The following is a 13574-nucleotide window of genomic DNA, read 5'->3' on the forward strand; positions in this document are numbered from 1 at the left end:
TTCAGTCAGCTGAAGAAATACAAAGGAGTAGCTCAGAGTCCAGCATATCAGCAGGGCTTAACTGAAACTAGATTTCATACGATTTTGTCTTTTTATTACTTTTGGAGGTTTATTCACAGCACGTCTAACCTGGGCACTATGAGAAAGCATCTGGACCAACTGATTTCTTCACTATTAGTTAATTAAAAAATACAGTCTCCTGTCTTTCAGGAAAAAAAGTTTGTGATAGCTTGCAATGTTAAAACAGCAGCAAAACACTAAGAACAAAATATCACATAATGCTGTGCAAGCATATGAACACAAAACTGCAGAACTTTGAGAGTTACTTTTAAGGAGAATGAGCATGACAGGCTCATCACTTTACCAATGCTCACTTCTCAAGCTCTAAATTAGAATGTAGAAACCAAAGCAATGCCTTTTTAACATTGTCAAGGGTAATTTTCATTCTATCGTTTGAGTTAGTTTGCTTTTCAGACACTTCTTTCAATTAATACTCCAAGAATTATTTTCTTGTTTCTGATACAACTATGCAACAATGGCACCATATTCACAACCTTTGTGATCCCTATGAACTTAGCATACTCATGTATAAGTTGACTGCATGTATACGTTTAGGGAACTTTATGATCCCTATGAACCTAGCATATATACTCACGAATAAGTTGATGGCAAGTTTGGGGGCTGAAATTATGAATTTTGATACAATATGGTAAATTGAGGGTCATTCTATTACAGAGAAAAGTATCAACACTGTCTCGGGGGAGAGATGTCCCTGTCCAGCCCCACCATCTTCCCAAGCATTCAAAAAGGCTAGAAGTGGCACCACAACATTGAAGAGTAGAGGCGGTTGGTGCTTCTTTTCAGTTCTCCCGGGACAGACTAAACTCTCTCCTTTAATTACTTTACTAAGTGATGGCTTCTTTTTTGATGAGTTAAAAGGTATGATGCTTACATTGACCTGTGGAAAAGTCAACCCAGTTTTGGGGGTTGATTTTGTGACTAAAATTTCTAGATTTTGACACAAGTATCTGTACCCATACATGTCATTAAACTGTTTTAACTGTTTAGACTATTTGATATACTATTTGAAAAGTTACTTTTCTTTTAAATTTTAAGTTGTTTCTCTTGATTTTACTGTAAGTGGCCTTGCTGCCAGAGTAAGTATATATATAACTAGCTGTGCCCGGCCACGCATTGCTGTGGCTTATGGGAATCATTTGTTGGCCAAGTAGAATAGCAGTGAATAGCCTTGCAGCCTCAAATGCGTGGCCGTTTCTTCTTATGGGGATCCTTGTTTGGTGACCTGGAATACAATGGAATAGGCTTGCTGCTTGGAAGGCTGGGTACTTGCATTCTAGGGGAATGGTTTTTTGGGCTGCTAGAATTGCAATGAATAGCCTCGCTGCTTCAAAGGCTAGCTGCTTGCTACCTAGGGGAATCTTTGGTTGGTCAGCTTCAATAGTACAGAGTAGGATCACTACTTCAAAGCCTGGCTGCCTTCTACCAAGGTTAATCCTTTGTTGGTCTGGTTGAATTGCACTGAATAGTCTTGCAGCTTCAATGCCTGGCTGTGTTATACCTAAGGGAATCCTTGTTTGGCAAGCTGGAGTAGCACCCTCAATCATAGAGTCGCTTTGAAGCCTGCCTACTTCCTTTGTAGGGGAATCCTTGTTTGGCCAGCTTGAATTGCACTGAATAGTCTTGCAGCTTAAAAGCCTGGCCATTTTCTACATAAGGGAATCCTTCATTGGCCAGGTTGAATGGGGCAGATTGAACAGTACTGAATAGCCTTGCTGCTTGCAAGCCTGGCCGCTTTCTACCTTGTGCAATCCGTGGTTGACCAGGTCGAATGGCAATGAATAGTCTCGGTGCAACATGTATGAATGCTGCAATCAGTCAACTTGATTAGCAGTTTATGGCCTTGCAGCTTAAAAGCCTGGCTACTTCCTCCCTAGGGGAATTCTTTGTTGGGAGGTGTTAGCTGGCCCTGATTGTTTCCTGTCTAGAATTCCCGTTTTCCAAGTGTTGCTCTTTATTTACTGTCCTGATTTTAGAGATTATATTGTTCTGTTTTATTATAACACAGTAATTTTTATATATTATATTTATAATCTTATATTATTTGCTTTGAACTGGATTATATGAGGCCCCTTCTACACAACTGTATAAAATCCACACTGAAATGGATTATATGTCAGTGTGGACTCAAGATAACCCAGTTCAAAGCAGATACTGTGGATTATATCTGCCTTGGCATTCTGGGTTATATAGCTGTGTGGAAGGGCCTTGAGTCTACAATATCATATCATCAAGTTCAAAACAGATAATCTGTATTTTATCAGCAGTGTGGAAGAGGCTTAAATGAGGCCTAACTCTGCCTGTCGCCATTGTGGCTGAATGGGTTGCTAGGAGATGAAGGGGTGGGGCTAAAGGGGATCGGGGCCTACCCTTCTGACCAGCAGCCAGGGAGAAAAAGGCATTTCCACATCTTCTAATTTGGACTTTATTTTTCTAGGGTTTTTTTGTTTGAAAGACATAGATTGGATGACTATGTCTTTTGTGTTCAAATTTGGTGTTATTGGCTTCAGTGGTTTTGTTGTTTACTCCTTAGTAAAAACGTACATTACATTTTTATATATATAGAAGACTGGGCCTCTGCATCAACGGATTCTGCATGCATGGATGCTGCCATCCATAGCTTGAAAATATCCTGCCCCCTCAAAAAAATGCAAAAACAAATCTTCATATAAGGGGCACTACTTTAACATGTATAGAGTAGGACTTGAGCATCTACAGATTTTGGTATCCCTAGGGCACATCTATATGCCTTAGAAATACCAGAATCTGTATGCCAGGGCTAATCTGGAGTAGAGTACTCCGACTCACCCAGGGGAGTCTGTATAGCCAGGTTCTGAGCCCACCAGTGACAGAAAGGTGTCACTATCCTATCCACATCATATCAATGAGCACAAGGCCATCATCATTGCTCATCAATGGTAAATACTTTAGTTACATCCTGATTTGATTATTGTAATGCACTCTACATGGGGCTGCCTTCGAAAAGTGTTTGATCTAAAGAGCTGCAGCCAGGTTGCTAACTGGTACTGGCTGCAGGGAGCGGACAACCCACTTGTTGCAGCAGCTCCATTGGCTGCCAGTTTGTTTCCAGACATAATTCCAAGAGCTGGTTATGACCTTTAAAGCCCTATACGACTCACGTCCAGGCTATTTAGCTAACCACATCTCTTCATATGAACCTGTCTGGGCCCTGAGGTCTTCAGGAGATGCCCTTCTCTTAGTCCCACCTCCATCTCAAGCTCAGTTCGTGGGAACAAGAGAGTGGGCCTTCTCTCTCAGTGGCTGCCTCTTGACTCTGGAACTCCCCTCTTCCCAGGGAAGCCAGAATGGCCCCTCCCTGCTATCCTCTCAGTGGCAAGCTAACACCTTATTCAGGCAGGCTTTTAAAGATGGAGGTTTTTAATAGGAAGTCAGAGGGTGCTGTGGTTTTAACAATGTATAGGTTTTTAAGCAGTTTAAAGAGTGTTAACTGTTCATTTTTATTGTGGTTAATATTTAATTCTATGTTTGCATATCTTTAGGTTTTAAATTGTATTTTATTGGTTTTACTGTAAGCCACTTTGAGTCTCCTTTTAGAGAGAAAAAGCAGAGTATACAAATCAAAATCATAATCATCACTAGCACTGGCAATGGACAAAGTGCCAACATGATTCAGGGGGGTCACCATTCCTTTCATCTCTCTCCTCTCTTGAGTTGTCCCGGTGCGTTGGCCAGTGTCAGCAATAGCGACGAGTAACAATTATGAGCAACTTCATACCCAGGGTCACAACTATTATAGGGACAGGACAGTAAGTACCATCCTCTTTCCCTAGCCTGCCCTAGCCCAAGGAAAGTGAGATGGCCATGTAAGCAGCAGTGACCAGTTCTGAATCAGAATCAGCCCAACTGTTTACTGCTCCAGGGCATCCCCTAACTTTAGGATAATGCAGGGCATGGCATGTAGGGGAAATCAGCTACATGTGTTATGTGGACACCATGGAGTTTAGTCACCTGTGTCTTGCCTCATTTGTCCTGTGTAGATTGGCCCCTAGAACAAAAGACACTGTATAAGTGAGAAGTATAAGTATTATAATAGATAATAAAATAAATGCAATTTATTAAACTGGGTGAAATTAATTAGATTTATCAGCTGGCACTTATTTAATTAGATGACAGTTTGAGAAAAGAATTATTTACTGCAGCATACCAAATATATATCCCATTGTTGTCTCTGGTGAAAGCTGCTTTGCAGAATTAGAAAACAAAATTACACTTCAAGCTCTGATCACTCCTTCCAGCCCACTTCACCTCTCTAGAAAGAGAGAAAAGCTATGCTATGTTTCTAGCCTAGGATGGTGAAATGATGCTGACATCAGCGACATAACTGATCTTCTGCAACTGCTGGACATGTTTAAAAACAAACAAACAAAAACCAAATATCCTGCCAGTACCAACATTTTCCATACTGAATTGATTTCAGCTTGTATTGATCTAGCCTGCAGAGGCAAACTGTAAAAAATGCAATTGCTTCATTGCTAGATTTATGCAAACATTCCACTTATTCTCCTTCTCTAAACCAGGGATTATTTCAAATTTGTAGCCCATGTTTAAAACAAACTAAGGAAAATGGTTCCTAGAGTGTAGCCCTAAATGTTCAAGGATGCTTCTGTGAACCAGGATTGTGGAAATTGCACGGGATTGTTACAGGCAACAGCTGGGCCCTGCTATATATCCGAAAATGACCAATAATAAGGGCCATGGTTACTCCCCTAATACCAGTAATAGTTGTGTCAGTTAAGTCACTGTGCTGAAAGCATCTGTTTTACATTACTCTCCATTCCTGGTTTAGTGGATCAAAATGGAGCACAAGGTAATACAGCACAGTGAGCTTCCAAATTCACTGAGAATTAGCTCATACATAATCTGGAAATCTCAAGCCTCCTTAAAATCTTTAGCTAATATTATTACTGCAGTAACATAAAAATGCACAGCACCTTATACAAGTCAATTTTAACCCACCCCCAAACTATGTTGCCACTCTAACAAAGGTCAAACTACCACCTCCCTCAGTCACCTGGAATACATTGTCAAGATATCCTTACTAACCCAATTTCCCATTCACCACCCCAAACCTCTCCAATGAAATTAAAATTGCATTGTATGGTTCTTATTCCTTGGGGTCTTGCCCCTTGAAATCTACCATGCAGCTGTAGAACAGGAAGGGGCTTTTCCAAAGAAAAAGTCAACAGGTATTCTTTTCAAGTTAGCCCACTCTTGAATTCCACCAAAAAGAATCTGCAATCAATTTTACAAGACTCATTAGATTATTCTTGTCAGAACAATTAGATGCAAGAGTCAGAGAGCATTTTAAGGATTCAAACCAATGTAGAAGTATAAAGATCCAGTATGATCATAATACATGAGCCAAAGTCTAACACAGAATGCTACAAAAGATTGATACCAAATAAAGACACCTCACACAGATTTTCATGGAGCTATTTCACTAACAGAGGAGAGATAAAAATTAAGCTACAATATATATCAAAAATTACCTTAATACTTGAAAACTCCTACCTGGCAGCAAAAACACATCCAAGAAAAGTCACCAGACAATGAACTATAGAAAGAAATTAGTCTTGACCTGGGGCCCATTCACACTACAGAATTATAGCATTACAATTCCAGTAAGTGCTATGCTTCCATTTGATGGAATCCTGGCATTTACAATACAAAAAGGGTACTTACAAATTCAGAACCCTGAAGGAAATTACAGTGGCATCCACTGTAGTTTGTTTTGGGACTTCCACGTGGATACCAGAATCCACAGACAAATATTATATACAACTAGCTGTGCCCGGCCATGCGTTGCTGTGGCAAAGTGGTGGTGGTATTGGTTAAAAATTGTTGTGGAATTTTTATTTGACGTTATTTGTATTTTTTAATTAATTCTATTGTAACATCTTTTTTATTTATTATAGTTTATTATTTTCTTGTATTATTTTTAGTTATTTTCTGTTATTGTAGTATTTTATTGTATTAATTTTTAGTGTTTTTAATTATTGTTTAGTGTTTTTTATTATTTCTATTGTATTATTTGTATTTATTTTATTTTTTATTCTTTTATTATTTGTGTTTTTATTATTTTATTTTATTATTTGTATGTATTATATTTTATTATTTTATTATATTATTTTTATTTATGTTTTTTAATTGTATTATTTTTTATTTGTTTTTTGTATTTATTTTATTATTTTTGTTTCTCTTTGTATTGGGTTGCTCTGAGTTCTGTGGTCTGCCTGGTCATGTTCCAAATGTATTCTCTCCTGATGTTTTGCCTGCATGTATGGCAGGCATCCTCAGAGGTTGTGAAATGTGTTGTAACGAAAGGAAGTGGGGTTTATATATCTGTGGAATGACATGGGTGAAAGAAAGAACTGTTGTCTGCTTTAGGCAAGTGTGAATGTTGGAATTGGCACTGATTAGCCTTATAGCTTCAAAGCCTGGATGGTTCCTGCCTGCCTGGAATGAACAAAATGTGGCTCTCAGTATTTAAAAAATCTGTGAAATCAGGACAGTTAACTAAAGAACAGCACTGAGCAATCAGGGAATTCCAGACATGATGTACTGAGGGCCAGCTAACATCTCCCAACAAAGGATTCCTCTCTGAAGCAGGAAGTAGGCAGGCCTTGAAGGTGCAAGGGCATTCAACGGTAATCAAGGTGGGGAAACGGAACATTCACAGTTGCCTGAGACAGGTAAGAGTTGGCCCATCCTGGATATCATTGGTGAAATAAAAATAAACACCCCACTTGTCTGTTTTCAAACAGATCTTATAATCTCTGAGGATGCCTGGCATAGACATGGATGGCAGTTTGGCAGCAGATAGGGCCGTGGGGGAATGGGATGTTTAATTGGCTTTGCCTGAATCCCTTCTTATTATCCAACATATTCAGTTATCCAATGTTCTGCCAGGGTGTTTATGTTGGATAAGTGAGACTCTACTGTATATCTTATATGATCTGCTTAGAACTGGATTATATGAGGCTCCTTCTACACAGCTGAATAAAATGCACACTGAAGTGGATTATATGGCAGTGTGGACTCAAGATAATCCAGTTCAAAGCAGATAATATAAGATTATAAATGGGTTATATAGCTGTGTGGAAGGGGCTTGAGTCTACAATGCCATATAATCCAGTTCAAATAAGATAATTGTATTTTATAGGCAGTGTGGAAGAGAGAGTGAGGCCTGAGTAGGTTGCTAGGAGACCAAGTGGGCGGAGCTTAGTCTTCTAACTGGCAGCAATTGGCTGAAGACAATTATTCCTCTCCCTCTAATTAGGACTTTATTTTTCTTTTCTTTTTGTTGTCGGAACGTAGGGTCAAGGATGGTGGATTGTGCTGCCAAATTTCTAGGTTCTGGGGCTTGTACTTTTGTTGTTTAGTGGCAGGGGAGGACACCATTTGTCTTTTATATATTTAGATGACATAGTAAATGGTGTCCCTTATATATAATAACAACACTGAGGTTTGTTTTTGGTTTAAAAAATATTTTCAAACCATGTATGTTGGAATTCATGTATGCAGAATCCATGGGTATGGAAGGCCGACTGTTTATAACAACCTGTGCATGAGACAAAGAAAACTACTATGATAATCAATGCAGAGAAAAAGAATGTGAGAACAAAAAGGAAGAACAAGAGATCTCTTCCACAAGATCCAAGAAATAAAATTTAACTACCACCAGAAGGAAAACACTTTACATGACCATGTAGAAATAAAACAATGAGCACCTGGGGGAAATAAATCTCCAGTAATTAATGGTACACCAACAGATACTCGTTCAGAAAAGGAAGAGGCACTAGGGATCAGATTGCTAAAATATGTACTGTGCACAAGTCATTGAAATAGCTCAATATTTTCCATACTTTGGCTCAGAAATTAATCAAAATTAAGACATCAGTTAAAAAAAAAAAAAACAGAAGACTAGGACTTGCACGGCAGCTATGAAGAAACCAGACAAGATTCTGAAGAATTAAGATATATCACTGAATACTAAAGTTAGGATTGTCCATGCCATGATATTTCCTATTTCTATGCAAGACTGCGAAGGTTGGTCGGTAAAGAAAGCTGATAGGAAGAAAATCTAATTTTTGAAATGTGATACTGCAGATGAGTTCTACAGATACCATGCACTGCTAAAAAATGGCAAGCTCACGGGCACTAAAACAAATCAAGCCTAAACTTTCAAGATGACCACAGGCTGTTATACTCTGGCCATATCATGAGAACACATGACTCACTAGAAAATACAACAATGCTTGGTAAGGCAGAGGGCAGCAAGAGGAAGAATACATTCCAGAGAGATGGACTCAATCAAAGAAACCACAAGTGATCTGAGTCTGTAAGATCAAAAATTAAACCTCAAAATTATGAATTCTGAAAGGTGGCTCCATTGGGACATACAGAGTGTCCACATTGTCCTCTCAATTTTGTCTTGCAATAAACTTTCATGAATTTCTGTGGAATGCTGCCTCACCACACCTGAAAATGATTCCCCAATTATTATAATCTCTTCACAATACACCATGACACTCTCAGTCCTTTTTCCTATTTTACCTGATATGATCTGGGTCACCTTTGGGAACATTTCCCCCTATATGCCCCAAACCAGACCCACTCCTGCAACACCCATTGAAATGGCCCTTTAAGCACCCTTTTGTTTATTTTGTCTGACACCCATTGTATTATTCAGAGGTGAAATATCAAGACCCATTTCTGCCCATAATTAATTGTGCCCCTCTCATGGGCAGATCAATAGATTGATACAAGCTTCTAAATATTCCAATGGCAGTTTATTACTTTCTCACCACAATGACCAACCAGCGATGACATTGGATGGAGTCCTGGGCCAACCAGGGAGTGGATCCTAGCTGGATACATTCTGTACCCATCAGAAACTATTGCTGTCAATACACAATAAATATTAGGCCTGGGCCCAAATCACTGTTAACGAAAAAAATTGTAGTTTTCGGTTGGCCCTTTTCAATAATTTTCAAAAACAGAACAGGGAGTAGGAAGATGAAAATCCCAACAAAACAAATTCAGAGAGTCAGATTTTGTCAGTTCTGAAGAGGATAGAGTTAAATCCGCAATATACCTGAGGCAGGGGATCTGCCATGTCTTTTTCTCTCCTCGCAGAGCAGCCTAAATCCATTTTTTCTTGGAAACTTCCCTCGTCCTCCAGAGAGGGCCCTGGGAACTCGCTTTCCCAGCAGCCCTTGCTTAGGGTAGCCATTGAAAAGTTCCTCTCAGAGCATGATGGGAGTTGAAGTTTCTCCCTCTCTGTGTTTCTCAGCCAATAAAAAGCCTATGCTCTGATTGGCTGAGAATGGACACAACCGTCGACTACAATTTCCATAACCCTCTCTTGCAGTTTGTCTTATTTTAAAAAATGTTATGTTTAAAACTTAAAAGAATTCTAAAATAATCAGTAGATTGGTGAATTGTTTTGAAACTTGACAGGCCTGCAGTTGTAAATGGCATCTAAAACTGAGGTAGGTTTCATGCAGATAGGCCTTAAAATGGCTGAGGATTGGGCCTTTAAAGTTTCCCATTGTAGCCAATGGGCGAAATCTCTGCCAAATGAAAACGGAAACACCCCTCCCCTTTTGTGTAACTTCCAGTAAACAGAATAAGGGGCCTTTTGGCATGTCTTTTGGCCAAATTGCATACCTCTAATAAATATGCTCTGTATTTGTAATTGCAATATGTCAGTGCTTTGGTGTGCTATTTCCGCTGACATCCTCATTGGCCTTTGAGAATAAAGCCTCTGATTTTGCCTTCAACCTTTCTATATCTCAACTGGCTTTCTGGGAAGCTTGACGTGCCGGGCCCCAAACCCACGGTTCTTGTGGAAGCTGAAATTCACATAACAATTGAGCAGGCTGGCTTAGGGGACATCAACACTATATAATTAATGCAATTTGACACCACTGTAATGCCATGGCTCACTGCTATTACAGAATCATGGGAGTTGTAGTTTCACAAAGTCTTTTAAGAATTCTGTGCCTCACCAAACTACAAATCCCAGGATTCCTCAACATTGAGCAATGGCAGTTAAAGTGGTGTCAAACTGTAATAATTGTATAGTATACATGTGCCCGATATAAGCTTTCTTTGGTAGGATCCAGGAGGCTATAATTATGCATTTCTTTATTAAAATAAAATATATGATCCAGCTAATTTCCCATTTTTCCAAATGTTTCCTTAAGTACTTCCCTCCCCTACACCCATTCTATTACGACAGTGCCAGAAAGCTTTAAATGCTTTAAAATTACCAGAACACATTGTACCAGAACTCTATTAAATATACTTGGTTTTCTATTTACATAAGCAAAAGCCCTGATTGTGAGCAAGAAGTAAATGCCTTATGAGGCATGAGAGAAGAAGACACATCTGAGGTTCTGTGAAGCTCTATTCTGCCTCTCCAAATAATTTATGGCAAGCCCTTCCAGTTTGGATACTGCAGAACTATCTCAGAGTAGAGTCCCTAAACAGAAGGAAGTCAACCTCTGGACATGCTCAGAAACTGTGCAGGTACAGGGGAGGGGGCATATATACTATACAATTATTACAGTTTGACACCACTTTAACTGCCATTGCTCAATGTTGAGGAATCATGGGATTTATAGTTTGATGAGACACAGAATTCTTAAAAGACTTTGTGAAACTACAACTCCCATGATTCTCTAATAGCAGTGAGCCATGGCATTACAGTATTTTACATAAACCCATATAACACAAAAATTACACATATACAGTGTTCCCTCACTTATCGCTGGGTTTAGGTTCCAGGACCACCTGCAATAAGTGAAAATCCACGAAGAAGGGACACTATATTTATTCTAATATTTATACATTATTTTAGTAGTTATACACTATTTTAAGTCTTTATCAACCAATCATGTGTTGATAAATCACCTTCTTCTCCTCCCATTGCCACTTGGGCTCCTTTTCTCTCCATTTGGCTTCTCCTTCCTTCCTTCCTTAGGCTGTAAATTGTAATTTTTTATGATTTATAATAGTCTTTTAGAGTTTATTGAAAAACTGCAAAACAGCGAATCCGTGAAAAGTGAACCGCGAAGTAGTGAGGGAACACTGTACACACATCAGAGAGAGAGGAAACATTCCTGACTTCAGTTAACATACTGGCTACTAAGGAGGCTTCAACAGATGGGAGCTTTTTAATCAATGAGTTTTTAGACTGCTATAAATTCAACTGTTTTACTATTATAATGTAATTAATGGCATGTTAACATTACAACTTTCTGTCTTTCTTTACCATTTCAAGCATCTGCACTATTTAATGCAAGCAGTCTGGATCCCTTTTATCATGGCTCACAAAGAGATGCACTGCTACCTGCCAGGCACATGGAAAAGGCTCTAAAGCAGGAATGGGCAAACTTCGGCCCTCCAGGTGTTTTGAACTTCAACTACCGGTTGTTAGGAGTTGTGGAAGTTGAAGTCCAAAACACCTAGAGGACCGAAGTTTGCCCATGCCTGCTCTAAAGCATGGAGTACAAAGACAGTTTATGATAAACAATTTTCAACAGTGAAGGATGACACCTCCAATCCCCAGAACCTCTATCACTGCCCATGGTGTCTCACACATGTTAAGCATCCCTTATCTGGAATCCTGAAATCCTCCCAAATTCAAAATGGTCTACATAGGTGGCTCAGATAGTGTCACGTTTGATTTCTGATGGTTCAATGTACAGTATATACAAACTGTTTCATGTACTACATTGTTAAAAATATTGTGTATAAAACTGTCTACAGACTATGTATATAAAGTGTACATGAAACAACAATGAATTTCATGTTTTAATAATGTTGGGGGGGAGTAAACATATTTTACATATAATGTAATGCTATTTTTTCCTGTATATACTGCATCTGATGCCATGGTATAGTAAATTAAAAACAAAAAAGGAATTAAGTATTAAAATCCCTTTGTAACTTTTCACTCCCCTGTACATGCAACAATTCCAAAAATGCAAAAGAAATCCTAAGTATGGAACACTTCTGGTCCAAAGATTTTTACCACAGTTTTCCCGTGGCCATGACCCAAGTGACCTTAGAAGTAAGCAGAGTCGGCCCTAGTTAGTCCTTGGATGGGCAACTGCCAAGGAATCCTAGGGGCTCTAGGCTCTATTTCAGAAGAAGGATATGAGTGTTCCTTGCTTTAGAAAACCCTATGAAATGTACAGAGTTTCCATAAATTAACCATTAAGAGAGAAACTATCACAAGGTGCTAGTCTGTCAGTGGTATGTTTTAAAATAAGGAATCCTTAGAATGCTGGGGGGGGATTTCCAAGCATCAGACGGAACATCTTAGATACATTTGGAATCACTGAGGTGTTTGGAATCACTGAGGTGTTGTTGGTTTCTGGGCTGTATAGCTGTGTTCTAGCAACATTTTCTCCTGACGCTTTGCCTGCATCTGTGGATGGCATCTTCAGGTGAAACGTCAGGAGAAAATGCTGCTAGAACATGGCCATACAACCCAGAAACCACACAACACTGCATCTTAGGTACATGTCTGTACTAATACGGGATGAGTACACTTTATCCAGAGTTCCAAAATACTCCAGAATTGGCTGAGATATTGTTATCTTTGCTTGCTGATAGATCATTGTACCTAAATGTTGTTTGATGCACAAAAATATTTAAAATATTATGTATAAAATAACCTTCAGGCTATGTGTGCAAAGTGCATATGAAACATAAATAAATTTCATGTTTGGACTTGGGTGCCATCTTCAAGATCATGTATCTATATGCAAATATTCCAAAATCTGAGGGAAAAAACAAATGTAAAACACTTCTGGCCCCAAGCATTTCGGATATGGGATAGTCAACCTGTAAGAACAAGGAAGCTTTCCTTTGAACTGTGTTATGGTGAGGCCAACACTTTAGGAAGCAAAAGCCCAAAGGGCCTGGCCTTGGCGCCTCCTTGCTCCAGCCTGTTCACCCAGGGTTCTTTCACTCTTCTTTCATCCCAAGGGCAAACATCACATCCCTTGCAAACGAGCCTTCACACGCCACATCTGGCTCTTTCCTCAGCTACCTCTAGTCTGAGCTGGGACAAAGCTAGGATGCTGCTGCTTTGTGTTGGAGGAAAGATCTCGCCTGCGCTGCATCCCCTCCCTGCCTTGGAACTGGAGTCCCCGACAAAGTTTACACACAGCAGCACGCGACAGGCGTGTGGCCCAGAGCTCGCAACAGCGGCGCCTGGTGTTCTGTGGGGAGAGAGAGAGAGAGAGGAAAGAAACCAGGGTGGTGACTGTTGCTTCAGTGCGCCAAGAGAGAGTCGAGCAGCAGGAAGGATGCCTTCTCCAGGAGGTGCCATTTGCACCATCAGCCACCGCTGCTGCCTGCTCCCTTCCTTTCTTTTCTCCTTTTCAGCCACTATCAGTCCTAAGCATCTTGAGCTCCAGGGTGCAAGAAGAAAG

The 13574-nt window shown here is 39.6% G+C and overlaps 1 long non-coding RNA gene across 2 annotated transcripts in view; it reads right to left on the minus strand.

Annotated features, from left to right (window-relative positions):
• The window catches only part of LOC134299717 (uncharacterized), a 51439-nt gene extending 39893 nt beyond the window's left edge, over nucleotides 1–11546 (minus strand). The window contains exons 1-2 of one of the 2 annotated variants that reach the window (XR_010006965.1): nucleotides 9218–11546; nucleotides 4069–4105 (exon numbers count right to left, since the gene is read on the minus strand). This is a non-coding gene — a long non-coding RNA (uncharacterized LOC134299717). The remainder of the gene's footprint in view (nucleotides 1–4068; nucleotides 4106–9217) is intronic. The other variant, XR_010006966.1, reaches the window with a different exon arrangement.
• Between the last annotated feature and the right edge of the window lie 2028 nt (nucleotides 11547–13574).

Source organism: Anolis carolinensis, chromosome 1 (genome assembly GCF_035594765.1).
Source record: "Anolis carolinensis isolate JA03-04 chromosome 1, rAnoCar3.1.pri, whole genome shotgun sequence".
Lineage (NCBI taxonomy): Eukaryota > Metazoa > Chordata > Lepidosauria > Squamata > Dactyloidae > Anolis > Anolis carolinensis.